Source organism: Anomaloglossus baeobatrachus, chromosome 7 (genome assembly GCF_048569485.1).
Source record: "Anomaloglossus baeobatrachus isolate aAnoBae1 chromosome 7, aAnoBae1.hap1, whole genome shotgun sequence".
Classification (NCBI taxonomy): domain Eukaryota; kingdom Metazoa; phylum Chordata; class Amphibia; order Anura; family Aromobatidae; genus Anomaloglossus; species Anomaloglossus baeobatrachus.
The window spans coordinates 8,263,833-8,278,398 of NC_134359.1; the positions used below are offsets into that span (position 1 = coordinate 8,263,833).

Consider the following 14,566-nt stretch of genomic DNA (forward strand, 5'->3'; position numbering starts at 1 on the left):
CTTCATGTGTTCCCTGTGCTGAGCGGAAGGCGGCGCCTGCAGGGAGGAGAGTGGGAGAAGGCAGCGCCTGCAGGGAGAAGAGCAGGAGAAGACAGCGCCTGCAGGGAGGAGAGCAGGAGAAGACAGCGCCTGCAGGGAGGAGAGTGGGAGAAGGCAGCGCCTGCAGGGAGAAGAGCAGGAGAAGACAGCGCCTGCAGGGAGGAGAGCGGGAGAAGGCAGCGCCTGCAGGGAGAAGAGCGGGAGAAGGCAGCGCCTGCAGGGAGGAGAGCGGGGAGAAGACAGCGCCTGCAGGGAGGAGAGCAGGAGAAGACAGCGCCTGCAGGGAGGAGAGCAGGAGAAGACAGCGCCTGCAGGGAGGAGAGTGGGAGAAGGCAGCGCCTGCAGGGAGAAGAGCAGGAGAAGACAGCGCCTGCAGGGAGGAGAGCAGGAGAAGACAGCGCCTGCAGGGAGGAGAGTGGGAGAAGGCAGCGCCTGCAGGGAGAAGAGCAGGAGAAGACAGCGCCTGCAGGGAGGAGAGCAGGAGAAGACAGCGCCTGCAGGGAGGAGAGCAGGAGAAGACAGCGCCTGCAGGGAGGAGAGTGGGAGAAGGCAGCGCCTGCAGGGAGAAGAGCAGGAGAAGACAGCGCCTGCAGGGAGGAGTGCAGGAGAAGGCAGCGCCTGCAGGGAGAAGAGCAGGAGAAGACAGCGCCTGCAGGGAGGAGAGCAGGAGAAGACAGCGCCTGCAGGGAGGAGAGTGGGAGAAGGCAGCGCCTGCAGGGAGAAGAGCAGGAGAAGACAGCGCCTGCAGGGAGGAGAGCAGGAGAAGACAGCGCCTGCAGGGAGGAGAGCGGGAGAAGGCAGCGCCTGCAGGGAGAAGAGCGGGAGAAGGCAGCGCCTGCAGGGAGGAGAGCGGGGAGAAGGCAGCGCCTGCAGGGAGGAGAGTGGGAGAAGGCAGCGCCTGCAGGGAGGAGAGTGGGAGAAGGCAGCGCCTGCAGGGAGGAGAGTGGGAGAAGGCAGCGCCTGCAGGGAGGAGAGCGGGAGAAGACAGCGCCTGCAGGGAGGAGAGCGGGGAGAAGACAGCGCCTGCAGGGAGAAGAGCGGGGAGAAGGCAGCGCCTGCAGGGAGAAGAGCGGGGAGAAGGCAGCGCCTGCAGGGAGGAGAGCGGGGAGAAGGCAGCGCCTGCAGGGAGGAGAGCGGGAGAAGGCAGCGCCTGCAGGGAGGAGAGCGGGGAGAAGACAGCGCCTGCAGGGAGAAAAGCAGGGAGAAGGCAGCGCCTGGAGGGAGGAGAGTGGGGAAGGCGGGGCCTGCAGGGAGGAGAGTGGGGAAGGCGGGGCCTGCAGGGAGGAGAGTGGGGAAGGCGGGGCCTGCAGGGAGGAGAGCGGGGAGAAGGCAGCGCCTGCAGGGAGGAGAGCGGGAGAAGGCAGCGCCTGCAGGGAGGAGAGCGGGGAGAAGGCAGCGCCTGCAGGGAGGAGAGCGGGGAGAAGGCAGCGCCTGGAGGGAGGAGAGTGGGGAGAAGGCAGCGCCTGGAGGGAGGAGAGTGGGGAAGACGGGGCCTGCAGGGAGGAGAGAGGGGAGAAGGCAGGGCCTGCAGGGAGGAGAGTGGGGAGAAGGCGGGGCATGCAGGGAGGAGAGTGGGGAGAAGGCAGGGCCTGCAGGGAGGAGAGTGGGGAGAAGGCGGGGCCTGCAGGGAGGAGAGCAGGAGAAGGCGGGGCCTGCAGGGAGGAGAGCGGGGAGAAGGCGGGGCCTGCAGGGAGGAGAGTGGGAGAAGGCGGGGCCTGCAGGGAGGAGAGTGGGAGAAGGCAGTGCCTGGAGGGAGGAGAGTGGGGAAGGCAGCGCCTGGAGGGAGGAGAGCAGGAGAAGGAGGGGCCTGCAGGGAGGAGAGCAGGAGAAGGCGGGGCCTGCGGGGAGGAGAGCAGGAGAAGACAGCGCCTGCAGGGAGGAGAGCAGGAGAAGGCAGGGCCTGCAGGGAGGAGAGCAGGAGAAGGCGGGGCCTGCAGGGAGGAGAGCGGGGAGAATGCGGGGCCTGCGGGGAGGAGAGTGGAGAAGGCGGGGCCTGCGGGGAGGAGAGTGGGAGAAGGCGGGGCCTGCAGGGAGGAGAGTGGGAGAAGGCAGTGCCTGGAGGGAGGAGAGCGGGAGAAGGCGGGGCCTGCGGGGAGGAGAGCAGGAGAAGGCGGGGCCTGCAGGGAGGAGAGCGGGGAGAATGCGGGGCCTGCGGGGAGGAGAGCAGGAGAAGGCGGGGCCTGCAGGGAGGAGAGCAGGAGGGACAGATGCTTGGGAAGAGTTTCTATGGGATTAAAGCATGTCAGCCTTGTGTGAATACAGATTGAAGTGCTGATTCTCAGTGATGGAGGCGCGGACCCGTCCGTTATTGCTGGACTTGTGAGAGCTCTATGCACATATAAATAGTTGGGAGGGTGAAATCCTCCATTAATCCTCAGGAGCAGAGAGCGTCTCTTACCCTGAGCACCCTGCGTTACACAGATCGTCCATTGATATCGTGAACCCCTGCAGCCGGGCGCCCTGATTATGGGGGTCTTGAGGAGCTCCCTGTTATCACATTATCAGGGACCCTCCTAATAAACAGTGGACGCCCCCATCACATGCTTGTGTTGCACTAATATTTTGTCTTAATTCTGCAGAGTGTTTGTTACAGTTGTCTCCAGATTAGCGAATCCTGATTGCCGCGTCGCTCTCCCGTCCTGACGCTCGTTACGTCAGCTGCACTGATACATTGTAGCAGCATTCTGCAGTGTCAGCGGTTTACCTCCAGGATTCTCTACACTGGATACAGTGTATCAAAGCACTCGGGCCTCATAGAGCAGAACTGCATTGACTTCTATGGGACTCTACTGTAACCGGAGTATGATCACATAGGGATAAACCGTGGTGGGGTCCATTGGATGTCGTATATCGGGGTCTCCTCATTACCCCTGAGCTGATACTGTGATGTGAAATCTGTGGGGGCCGCAGCCCCCGGCTCAGGCCTGTAGTGCCCCCCCCCGGGGGGTGGCAGTGGTTACTTATGGGCACTGTGACCCCTCACTTCTGTGATTCTTCGTGGTCTCGCCCCTTCACGATTCTAGCGGCAGATGTGAAGTCGTCTTTTCCGCTCGGTTGATTCTCGGAATAATAAGTTGATCTTTCTCTCTCGGGACTTTGTAGTCTGATGCGCTAAAGGCTGAACACCGGAGATCAGTGCGAATCGCCCGAGGACCATCCGGAGCTTGAGTCATCCTAAAATACCGCACAAGTGATTTACCCTCCCCCAGATCATGGTTACAACCGCGCCGACACAGGACGCAACCGGATCAAAGAATCAGGACTTCACTGAAGAACTGACAGACGTCTGGATCCTAATCTGTCAGATCTGCGAAATATCTGCACCCAAGGGGGAAGAACCATCAACACCTGCCCGTCTGCAACTGGTGTATCTAAGCCCCATGTGTGATACTGTCTGCAAAACCACTGTATCTAATCTCACCATGTTCAATACCATCTGGTGAGCCGTGTATCTAATCCTCTCCTGCATGATACTGTCTGCTGAGCTGTGTATCTAATCCTCTCCTGTGTGATACTGTCTGCTGAGCCGTGTATCTAATCCTCTCCTGCATGATATGGTCTGCTGAGCCGTGTATCTAATCCTCTCCTGCATGATATGGTCTGCTGAGCTGTGTATCTAATCATATCCTGTGTGATACTGTCTGGTGAGCCGTGTATCTAATTCTCTCCTGCGTGATACTGTCTGCTGAGCTGTGTATCTAATCCTCTCCTGTGTGATACTGTCTGCTGAGCCGTGTATCTAATCCTATCCTGTGTGATACTGTCTGCTGAGCCGTGTATCTAATCCTCTCCTGCATGATATGGTCTGCTGAGCTGTGTATCTAATCCTATCCTGTGTGATACTGTCTGGTGAGCCGTGTATCTAATCCTCTCCTGCGTGATACTGTCTGCTGAGCTGTGTATCTAATCCTCTCCTGTGTGATACTGTCTGCTGAGCCGTGTATCTAATCCTATCCTGTGTGATACTGTCTGCTGAGCTGTGTATCTAATCCTATCCTGTGTGATACTGTCTGCTGAGCCGTGTATCTAATCCTATCCTGTGTGATACTGTGTGCTGAGCCGTGTATCTAATCCTCTCCTGTGTGATACTGTTTGCTGAGCTGTGTATCTAATCCTCTCCTGTGTGATCCTGTCTGCTGAGCCGTGTATCTAATCCTATCCTGTGTGATACTGTCTGCTGAGCTGTGTATCTAATCCTCTCCTGTGTGATACTGTCTGCTGAGCTGTGTATCTAATCCTCTCCTGTGTGATCCTGTCTGCTGAGCCGTGTATCTAATCCTCTCCTGTGTGATACTGTCTGCTGAGCTGTGTATCTAATCCTATTCTGTGTGATACTGTCTGCTGAGCTGTGTATCTAATCCTCTCCTGTGTGATACTGTCTGCTGAGCCGTGTATCTAATCCTCTCCTGTGTGATACTGTCTGCTGAGCCGTGTATCTAATCCTCTCCTGTGTGATACTGTCTGCTGAGCCGTGTATCTAATCCTGTCCTGTGTGATACTGTCTGCTGAGCCGTGTATCTAATCCTCTCCTGTGTGATACTGTCTGCTGAGCCGTGTATCTAATCCTATCCTGTGTGATACTGTCTGCTGACCTGTGTATCTAATCCTCTCCTGTGTGATACTGTCTGCTGAGCTGTGTATCTAATCCTCTCCTGTGTGATCCTGTCTGCTGAGCCGTGTATCTAATCCTCTCCTGTGTGATACTGTCTGCTGAGCTGTGTATCTAATCCTCTCCTGTGTGATACTGTCTGCTGTGCTGTGTATCTAATCCTCTCGTGTGATACTGTCTGCTGAGCTGTGTATCTAATCCTCTCCTGTGTGATCCTGTCTGCTGAGCCGTGTATCTAATCCTCTCCTGTGTGATACTGTCTGCTGAGCTGTGTATCTAATCCTCTTCTGTGTGATACTGTCTGCTGAGCTGTGTATCTAATCCTCTCCTGTGTGATACTGTCTGCTGAGCTGTGTATCTAATACTATCCTGTGTGATACTGTCTGCTGAGCTGTGTATCTAATCCTCGCCTGTGTGATCCTGTCTGCTGAGCTGTGTATCTAATCCTCGCCTGTGTGATACTGTCTGCTGAGCCGTGTATCTAATCCTATCCTGTGTGATACTGTGTGCTGAGCCGTGTATCTAATCCTATCCTGTGTGATCCTGTCTGCTGAGCCGTGTATCTAATTCTATCCTGTGTGATACTGTGTGCTGAGCCGTGTATCTAATCCTATCCTGTGATCCTGTCTGCTGAGCCGTGTATCTAATCCTCTCCTGTGTGATACTGTGTGCTGAGCTGTGTATCTAATCCTATTCTGTGTGATACTGTCTGCTGAGCTGTGTATCTAATCCTCCCCTGTGTGATACTGTCTGCTGAGCTGTGTATATAATCCTCTCCTGTGTGATACTGTCTGCTGAGCTGTGTATATAATCCTCTCCTGTGTGATACTGTCTGCTGAGCTGTGTATCTAATCCTCTCCTGTGTGATACTGTCTGCTGAGCTGTGTATATAATCCTCTCCTGTGTGATACTGTCTGCTGAGCCGTGTATCTAATCCTCTCCTGTGTGATACTGTCTGCTGAGCCGTGTATCTAATCCTGTCCTGTGTGATACTGTCTGCTGACCTGTGTATCTAATCCTCTCCTGTGTGATACTGTGTGCTGAGCTGTGTATCTAATCCTCTCCTGTGTGATACTGTCTGCTGAGCTGTGTATCTAATCCTATCCTGTGGTACATTCTGCTGAGTGTATCTAAGCCCCATACATGTGTGGACCCCCGTCTTGTGCTCCCTCCATCGGTATGAGTGGTCGGGGTGCGATGCTCTGCAGCTCCCCCCTCCCCCGTTGCTCTTCCGGTAATTTGTAATTCCGCGTTCACTTTGTTTTCGCTTCTTATCCTTAATTAAATCTTTAGTCCGTTCTTATTTCTCTAAAACCAGATTAATTGTGTGAAGCTGTGGAGCGACGTCTCGGGATTACAGGCGTGTAATAGTCGCAGGCCTGACTAATAGATTCCCTCGCCATTGCAGCGGCTGCAGCTCTGGATGTGACTGGAGAACGTGGATTGCAGACGTCCCGTTACCACGAGTGGCAGCGGCGGTGGCTTGTCCTGGTCGGGCGGCAGCACATACTAGTCACAGGGGTTTTCTGGTGAAGCAGCGTTCCCGGCACTCGCCCGCTGAAAATGACCCAAAAAGACTAAGGGACCAGTGTGCATAGTCAGGGGGCACAAGTGCTCTGCGCTTGTGGGGTCCAGTGCACGTTCTAGGGGAGTTGCCCCCTCATTCAAATCTTCCCTGTGGTTTGGCCTTGGCTTAAGCTCCCCGCTGACGAAGGGTCTCCTGGCGCCCCCGCTGACTAAGGGTCTCCTGGCGCCCCCGCTGACGAAGGGTCTCCTGGCGCCCCCGCTGACTAAGGGTCTCCTGGCGCCCTCGCTGATGAAGGGTCTCCTGGCGCCCCCGCTGATGAAGGGTCTCCTGGCGTCCCCGCTGATGAAGGGTCTCCTGGCGTCCCCGCTGATGAAGGGTCTCCTGGCGTCCCCGCTGATGAAGGGTCTCCTAGCGCCCTCGCTGATGAAGGGTCTCCTGGCGTCCCCGCTGATGAAGGGTCTCCTGGTGCCCCCGCTGATGAAGGGTCTCCTGGCGCCCTCGCTGATGAAGGGTCTCCTGGCGCCCCCACTGATGAAGTCTCCTGGCGCCCTCGCTGATGAAGGGTCTCCTGGTGCCCCTGCTGATGAAGGGTCTCCTGGCGTCCGCTGATGAAGGGTCTCCTGGTGCCCCTGCTGATGAAGGGTCTCCTGGTGCCCCTGCTGATGAAGGGTCTCCTTGCGCCCCCGCTGATGAAGGGCCTCCTGGTGTCCTCGCTGATGAAGGGTCTCCTGGCGTCCGCTGATGAAGGGTCTCCTGGCGCCCCTGCTGATGAAGGGTCTTCTGGCGTCCGCTGATGAAGGGTCTCCTGGTGCCCCTGCTGATGAAGGGTCTCCTGGTGCCCCTGCTGATGAAGGGTCTCCTGGCGCCCCCGCTGATGAAGGGCCTCCTGGCGTCCCCGCTGATGAAGGGTCTCCTGGCGTCCTCGCTGACGAAGGGTCTCCTGGCGCCCTCGCTGACGAAGGGTCTCCTGGCGCCCCCGCTGATGAAGGGTCTCCTGGTGCCCCCACTGATGAAGGGTCTCCTGGCGCCCTTGCTGATGAAGGGTCTCCTGGCGTCCGCTGATGAAGGGTCTCCTGGCGCCCTCGCTGACGAAGGGTCTCCTGGCGCCCTCGCTGACGAAGGGCCTCCTGGCGCCCTCGCTGATGAAGGGTCTCCTGGCTCCCTCGCTGATGAAGGGTCTCCTGGTGCCCCCGCTGATGAAAGGTCTCCTGGTGCCCCCGCTGATGAAAGGTCTCCTGGCGCCCCCGCTGACGAAGGGCCTCCTGGCGCCCTCGCTGATGAAGGGTCTCCTGGCGCCCTCGCTGATGAAGGGTCTCCTGGCGCCCTCACTGATGAAGGGCCTCCTGGCGCCCTCGCTGATGAAGGGTCTCCTGGTGCCCCCGCTGATGAAGGGTCTCCTGGCGCCCTCGCTGATGAAGGGTCTCCTGGCGCCCCCGCTCATGAAGGGTCTCCTGGCGCCCTCGCTGATGAAGGGTCTCCTGGCGTCCGCTGATGAAGGGTCTCCTGGCGCCCGCGCTGATGAAGGGTCTCCTGGCGCCCGCGCTAATGAAGGGTCTCCTGGCGCCCTCGCTGACGAAGGGTCTCCTGGCGCCCTCGCTGACGAAGGGTCTCCTGGCGCCCCCGCTGACGAAGGGTCTCCTGGCGCCCCCGCTGACGAAGGGTCTCCTGGCGCCCCCGCTGACGAAGGGTCTCCTGGCGCCCCCGCTGACGAAGGGTCTCCTGGCGCCCCCGCTGACGAAGGGTCTCCTGGCGCCCCCGCTGACGAAGGGTCTCCTGGCGCCCCCGCTGACGAAGGGTCTCCTGGCGCCCCCGCTGACGAAGGGTCTCCTGGCGCCCCCGCTGACGAAGGGTCTCCTGGCGTCCTCGCTGATGAAGGGTCTCCTGGCGTCCCCGCTGATGAAGGGTCTCACCCGGGGTGCGATCCGCCGGCGCTGACGCGCGGGGTGCGGGAGGACGACGCTGACGGCCTGGGGTGCGGGAGGACGACGCTGACGGCCTGGGGTGCGGGAGGACGACGCTGACGGCCTGGGGTGCGGGAGGGCGACGCTGACGGCCTGGGGTGCGGGAGGGCGACGCTGACGGCCTGGGGTGCGGGAGGGCGACGCTGACGGCCTGGGGTGCGGGAGGGCGACGCTGACGGCCTGGGGTGCGGGAGGGCGACGCTGACGGCCTGGGGTGCGGGAGGGCGACGCTGACGGCCTGGGGTGCGGGAGGGCGACGCTGACGGCCTGGGGTGCGGGAGGGCGACGCTGACGGCCTGGGGTGCGGGAGGGCGACGCTGACGGCCTGGGGTGCGGGAGGGTGACGCTGACGGCCGGGGTGCGGGAGGGCGACGCTGACGCCGCGGTGCGGGAGGGCGACGCTGACGGCCTGGGGTGCGGGAGGGCGACGCTGACGGCCTGGGGTGCGGGAGGGCGACGCTGACGGCCTGGGGTGCGGGAGGGCGACGCTGACGGCCTGGGGTGCGGGAGGGCGACGCTGACGGCCTGGGGTGCGGGAGGGCGACGCTGACGGCCTGGGGTGCGGGAGGGCGACGCTGACGGCCTGGGGTGCGGGAGGGCGACGCTGACGGCCTGGGGTGCGGGAGGGCGACGCTGACGGCCTGGGGTGCGGGAGGGTGACGCTGACGGCCGGGGTGCGGGAGGGCGACGCTGACGCCGGGGTGCGGGAGGGCGACGCTGACGTGCGGGAGGGCGACGCTGACTGCCGGGGTGCGGGAGGGCGACGCTGACTGCCGGGGTGCGGGAGGGCGACGCTGACTGCCGGGGTGCGGGAGGGCGACGCTGACTGCCGGGGTGCGGGAGGGCGACGCTGACGGCCGGGGTGCGGGATAATGATTCTCGGAGTATAGGATAGCGGTTCTCGTCGTGGGTGACATACACGGATTCTCTCATCTTTTGCGCTGTGGACATTTTTCGCTCTTTTCTTTGTGATTGATGTTTTCTATGAATTTTGATGTTGCTCTCGGTGTCTCTTCTTTTGGGGGTGTCAGGATGTCGCAGTCCCCAGTTTACCATGAATATTGGGGCAGGGACACAATATGGCGGCTGTCTATCTTCAGCAGTTGGGATAATGTAATGTTCGGCAGAGCGTGAATTTCGTGCTGTGATTCCCTCCCCCGTTATTCCGGCGTCAGGCGAGGGGTTAAGCGCCGACAGTTCGGCTGATGTATTTTCTGGCTCCTGGTGATACTTTGTGATTTATTTTGCTGACATTTCACCCATCAGCTCCTCTGGTCTGAACTGGTGAAATATTACACATCCATCATGGGTCGTCTGGGGCCTCCCTGCCTGCGAGGCTCAGGCGCACAATGGAGGCCGCGGTTACGGTCGTCTCTGCAGGGATTGGCTGTGTGAGATTTCACCTTTGGCGAAGTATCCGAATGGTCTGAGATTCTGCATCTAAACATCGATTATTCCCCGGCCTTCTGCGGCAAAGAAACATCTAACAGCCGGCGATCCGCAGCGCACAACGGATCCGGGAGTGTAACACCCGGCCGAGGGTGAAGGGTGGAAATATGGATCCGGCAGAGAAATTCCCACTCACTGATACTGTGCAGCAAGAATCCTGGAGGGCAGGAGCTGAAATATACGCACCCATATGTCCAGTGCTGATTAGTTAAACAATAACATTATACAAGCCTTTCCATCAAAGTCAATGGTTGCTCACTTTCCCCAGTCTCACAAGCTCGTTGCCTCGGAGAAACCCTCGACTCTGCTCTATCCTTCAAGACACACATCCAAGCCCTCTTCACCTCATGCCGATTACAACTCAAAAATATCTCCCGGATCCGTGCCTTCCTTAACCAAGAATCAGCAAAAACATTAGTGCATGCCCTCATCATCTCCCGCCTCGACTACTGCAACCTCCTGCTCTCTGGCCTCCCTTCCAACACTCTTGCACCCCTCCAATCTATCCTAAACTCTGCAGCCCGCTTAATCCACCTCTCCCCTCGCTACTCCCCAGCCTCGCCACTCTGCCAATCCCTTCACTGGCTTCCCATCACCCAACGACTCCAGTTAAAAACATTAACCATGACATACAAAGCCATGCACAACCTGTCTCCTCCCTACATCTGTGACCTAGTCTCCCGGTACCTACCTGCACGTAACCTTAGATCCTCACAAGATCTCCTTCTCTGCTCCTCTCTTATCTCCTCTTCCCACAATCACGTACAAGATTTCTCCCGCGCCTCCCCCATACTCTGGAACGCTCTACCTCAGCACATCAGACTCTCACCTACCGTGGAAAGCTTCAAGAGGAACCTCAAGACCCACCTCTTCCAACAAGCCTACAACCTACAATAGCCCTCAGCCCAGTACACCACTGCGCAACCAGCTCTGTCCTCACCTATTGTACCATCACCCATTCCCTGTAGACTGTGAGCCCTCGTGGGCAGGGTCCTCTCTCCTCCTGTAGACTGTGAGCCCTTGCGGGCAGGGTCCTCTCTCCTCCTGTAGACTGTGATCCCTCGCGGGCAGGGTCTTCTCTCCTCCTGTAGACTGTGATCCCTCGCGGGCAGGGTCCTCTCTCCTCCTGTAGACTGTGAGCCCTCGCGGGCAGGGTCCTCTCTCCTCCTGTAGACTGTGATCCCTCGCGGGCAGGGTCCTCTCTCCTCCTGTAGACTGTGAGCCCTCGCGGGCAGGGTCCTCTCTCCTCCTGTAGACTGTGAGCCCTCGCGGGCAGGGTTCTCTGTCCTCCTGTAGACTGTGAGCCCTCACGGGCAGGGTCCTCTCTCCTCTTATACCAGTCTGTTTTGTATTGTTAATTATTGTTGTACGTATACCCTCTTTCACTTGTAAAGCGCCATGGAATAAATGGCGCTATAATAATAAATAATAGTAATACTCCAGAGCTGCAGTCACTATTCTGCTGGTGCAGTCACTGGGTACATACATTACTGATCCTGAGTTACCTCCTGTATTATACTCCAGAGCTGCACTCACTATTCTGCTGGTGCAGTCACTGTGTACATATATTACTGATCCTGTACTGATCAAGTTACCCCCCTTAATTTCCTTCGCCCCCCCTTTCATTCCCCCCCCTTCATTCCTGTCTTCCCCCCTTCATTCCCGTCCCCCATTCATTCCTGTCTTCCCCCTTTCATTCCCGTCCCCCTTCATTCCTGTCCCCCCCTTCATTCCCGTCCCCCCTTCATTTCTGTCTTCCCCCTTTCATTCCCGTCCCACCCTTTCATTCCCGTCCCCCCTTCATTCCCGTCCCCCTTCATTCCCGTCCCTCCTTCATTCCCTTCGCCCCGCGTTCTGTGTGGTTTGCAGGTAATCGGGGCCGGTCATTAATCTCGGACCAGTTGGCTCTTCCACCCGTCACTCCCATTGATCACATATCTGCATCTCCAGAGCCCATCAGCGCCGCGCCCTGTGTAGTGGCCGTTCTCGGTACTGCAGCTCTCGTTGCGGTGAATGTGATTGGAGCGCTGAGGCTGCCGGGTTCTGGCCCGGTTCTCTGGGCACGTGCTGCCGGCAGGAGAGGCAGGGGTCTGACCGGTGGGGCCACTTTCTCGTGATCTGGGGTCAGGGGATCGTTCTGAACCAGTGCTGCTCCCTGGATTCTGGATGGGGAAGTGAATGGGGCCACAGATTGATCTTCGGGGGTGGGGAAGGTGGAGGGGCGCTTCCTCTGTGCTCCCCTGTTTTTGGTGCATTGTATTCTTTTTTTTGTTGACTCTATAAATTCTCGGAATGGAGGACAGAGGCTGATGATTTTTCGGCCTCTGCTGCCCCCGGACGCTCTTGACTTTTGGAGTTCCTGAGAAATATTACATTTAGTAGCCGCCGGCCGTGGCTCCGCGTCTGTGCTCCGTCGTCTTCCTGCAGCGAGTGGAGCGGGGCTCAGCGTCTGCTCTGCATGCACAATGTGTCCGGTCCACGCGCCATCTCCAGAAATACACGGCGGGCGGATGATTGACAGCAGGCAGCCTGTGTAACACTGCACTGCTGGGAAAGGACCGACGACCCCGGAGCACTGGTAGGGAAGGACCGATGACCCCGGAGCACTGGTGGGGAAAGGACCGACGACCCCGGAGCACTGGTGGGGAAAGGACCGACGACCCCCGGAGCACTGCTGGGAAAGGACCGACGACCCCAGAGTACTGGTAGGGAAGGACCGACGACCCCGGAGCACTGGTAGGGAAGGACCGATGACCCCGGAGCACTGGTGGGGAAAGGACTGACGACCCCTGAGCACTGGTAGAGAAGGACCGACGACCCCGGAGCACTGGTGGGGAAAGGATTGACAACCCCGGAGCACTGGTGGGGAAAGGACCGACGACCCCGGAGCACTGGTGGGGAAAGGACCAACGACCCCGGAGCACTGGTGGGGAAAGGACCGACGACCCCGGAGCACTGGTGGGGAAAGGACCGACGCCGCCGGAGCACTGGTGGGGAAAGGACCGACGACCCCGGAGCACTGGTGGGGAAATGACCGACGACCACAGAGCACTGGTGGGGAAAGGACCGACGACCACAGAGCACTGGTGGGGAAAGGACCGACGACCCCGGAGCACTGGTGGGGAAAGGACCAACGACCCTGGAGCACTGGTGGGGAAAGGACTGACGACCCCAGAGCACTGGTGGGGAAAGGACCGACGACCCCGGAGCACTGCTGGGGAAAGGACCGACGACCCCGGAGCACTGCTGGGGAAAGGACCGACGACCCCGGAGTACATTTTTGTAATTGAGCGTGGGGGGCCGGTGTATGTCCCTGTCCTTTCCATGTCTACTTTGGTTGATGTCCCTTTTTTACTTGATAACCGTGCGGCTCCTCTGCGGAGGTCGGTCAGGGCGGAGCCGCGCACACACTACATGTCCCAGCAGGTGCGGACCCCATTACTGTGCACATATCTGTAATCCAGGGTGGGGGGCCGGTGTTTGTCGCTGATCTTCCCTTCTTTATGTGCGGCTCCTCGGGGGAGGTCAGTCAGGGCGGAGCCGCGCACACACTACATGTCCCAGCAGGTGCGGACCCCATTACTGTGCACATATCTGTAATCCAGGGTGGGGGGCCGGTGTTTGTCGCTGATCTTCCCTTCTTTATGTGCGGCTCCTCGGGGGAGGTCGGTCAGGGCGGAGCCGCGCACACAATACATGTCCCAGCAGGGAGCGGACCCCATTACTGTGCACATATCTGTAATCCAGGGTGGGGGGCCGGTGTTTGTCGCTGATCTTCCCTTCTTTATGTGCGGCTCCTCGGGGGAGGTCAGTCAGGGCGGAGCCGCGCACACACTACATGTCCCAGCAGGTGCGGACCCCATTACTGTGCACATATCTGTAATCCAGGGTGGGGGGCCGGTGTTTGTCGCTGATCTTCCCTTCTTTATGTGCGGCTCCTCGGGGGAGGTCGGTCAGGGCGGAGCCGCGCACACAATACATGTCCCAGCAGGGAGCGGACCCCATTACTGTGCACATATCTGTAATCCAGGGTGGGGGGCCAGTGTTTGTCGCTGATCTTCCCTTCTTTATGTGCGGCTCCTCTGCGGAGTTCGGTCAGGGCAGAGCCGCGCACACACTACATGTCCCAGCAGGTGCGGACCCCATTACTGTGCACATATCTGTAATCCAGGGTGGGGGGCCGGTGTTTGTCGCTGATCTCTTTATGTGCGGCTCCTCTGCGGAGGTCGGTCAGGGCGGAGCCGCGCACACAATACATGTCCCAGCAGGTGCGGACCCCATTACTGTGCACATATCTGTAATCCAGGGTGGGGGGCCGGTGTTTGTCGCTGATCTTCCCTTCTTTATGTGCGGCTCCTCTGCGGAAGTCGGTCAGGGCGGAGCCGCGCACACACTACATGTCCCAGCAGGTGCGGACCCCATTACTGTGCACATATCTGTAATCCAGGGTGGGGGGCCGGTGTTTGTCGCTGATCTTCCCTTCTTTATGTGCGGCTCCTCTGCGGAGTTCGGTCAGGGCAGAGCCGCGCACACACTACATGTCCCAGCAGGTGCGGACCCCATTACTGTGCACATATCTGTAATCCAGGGTGGGGGGCCGGTGTTTGTCGCTGATCTTCCCTTCTTTATGTGCGGCTCCTCTGCGGAGGTCGGTCAGGGCAGAGCCGCGCACACACTACATGTCCCAGCAGGGAGCGGACCCCATTACTGTGCACATATCTGTAATCCAGGGTGGGGGGCCGGTGTTTGTCGCTGATCTTCCCTTCTTTATGTGCGGCTCCTCGGGGGAGGTCGGTCAGGGCGGAGCCGCGCACATACTACATGTCCCAGCAGGTGCGGACCCCATTACTGTGCACATATCTGTAATCCAGGGTGGGGGACCGGTGTTTGTCGCTGATCTTCCCTTCTTTATGTGCGGCTCCTCGGGGGAGGTCAGTCAGGGCGGAGCCGCGCACACACTACATGTCCCAGCAGGTGCGG

General features: G+C 59.1%; 1 protein-coding gene across 2 annotated transcripts in view; it reads left to right on the forward strand.

Moving 5' to 3' along the window:
* Nucleotides 1–14,566, forward strand: part of SEMA5B (semaphorin 5B) — a 359,347-nt gene that overhangs the window by 166,986 nt on the left and 177,795 nt on the right. The gene's annotated exons all lie outside the window — the stretch shown is intronic.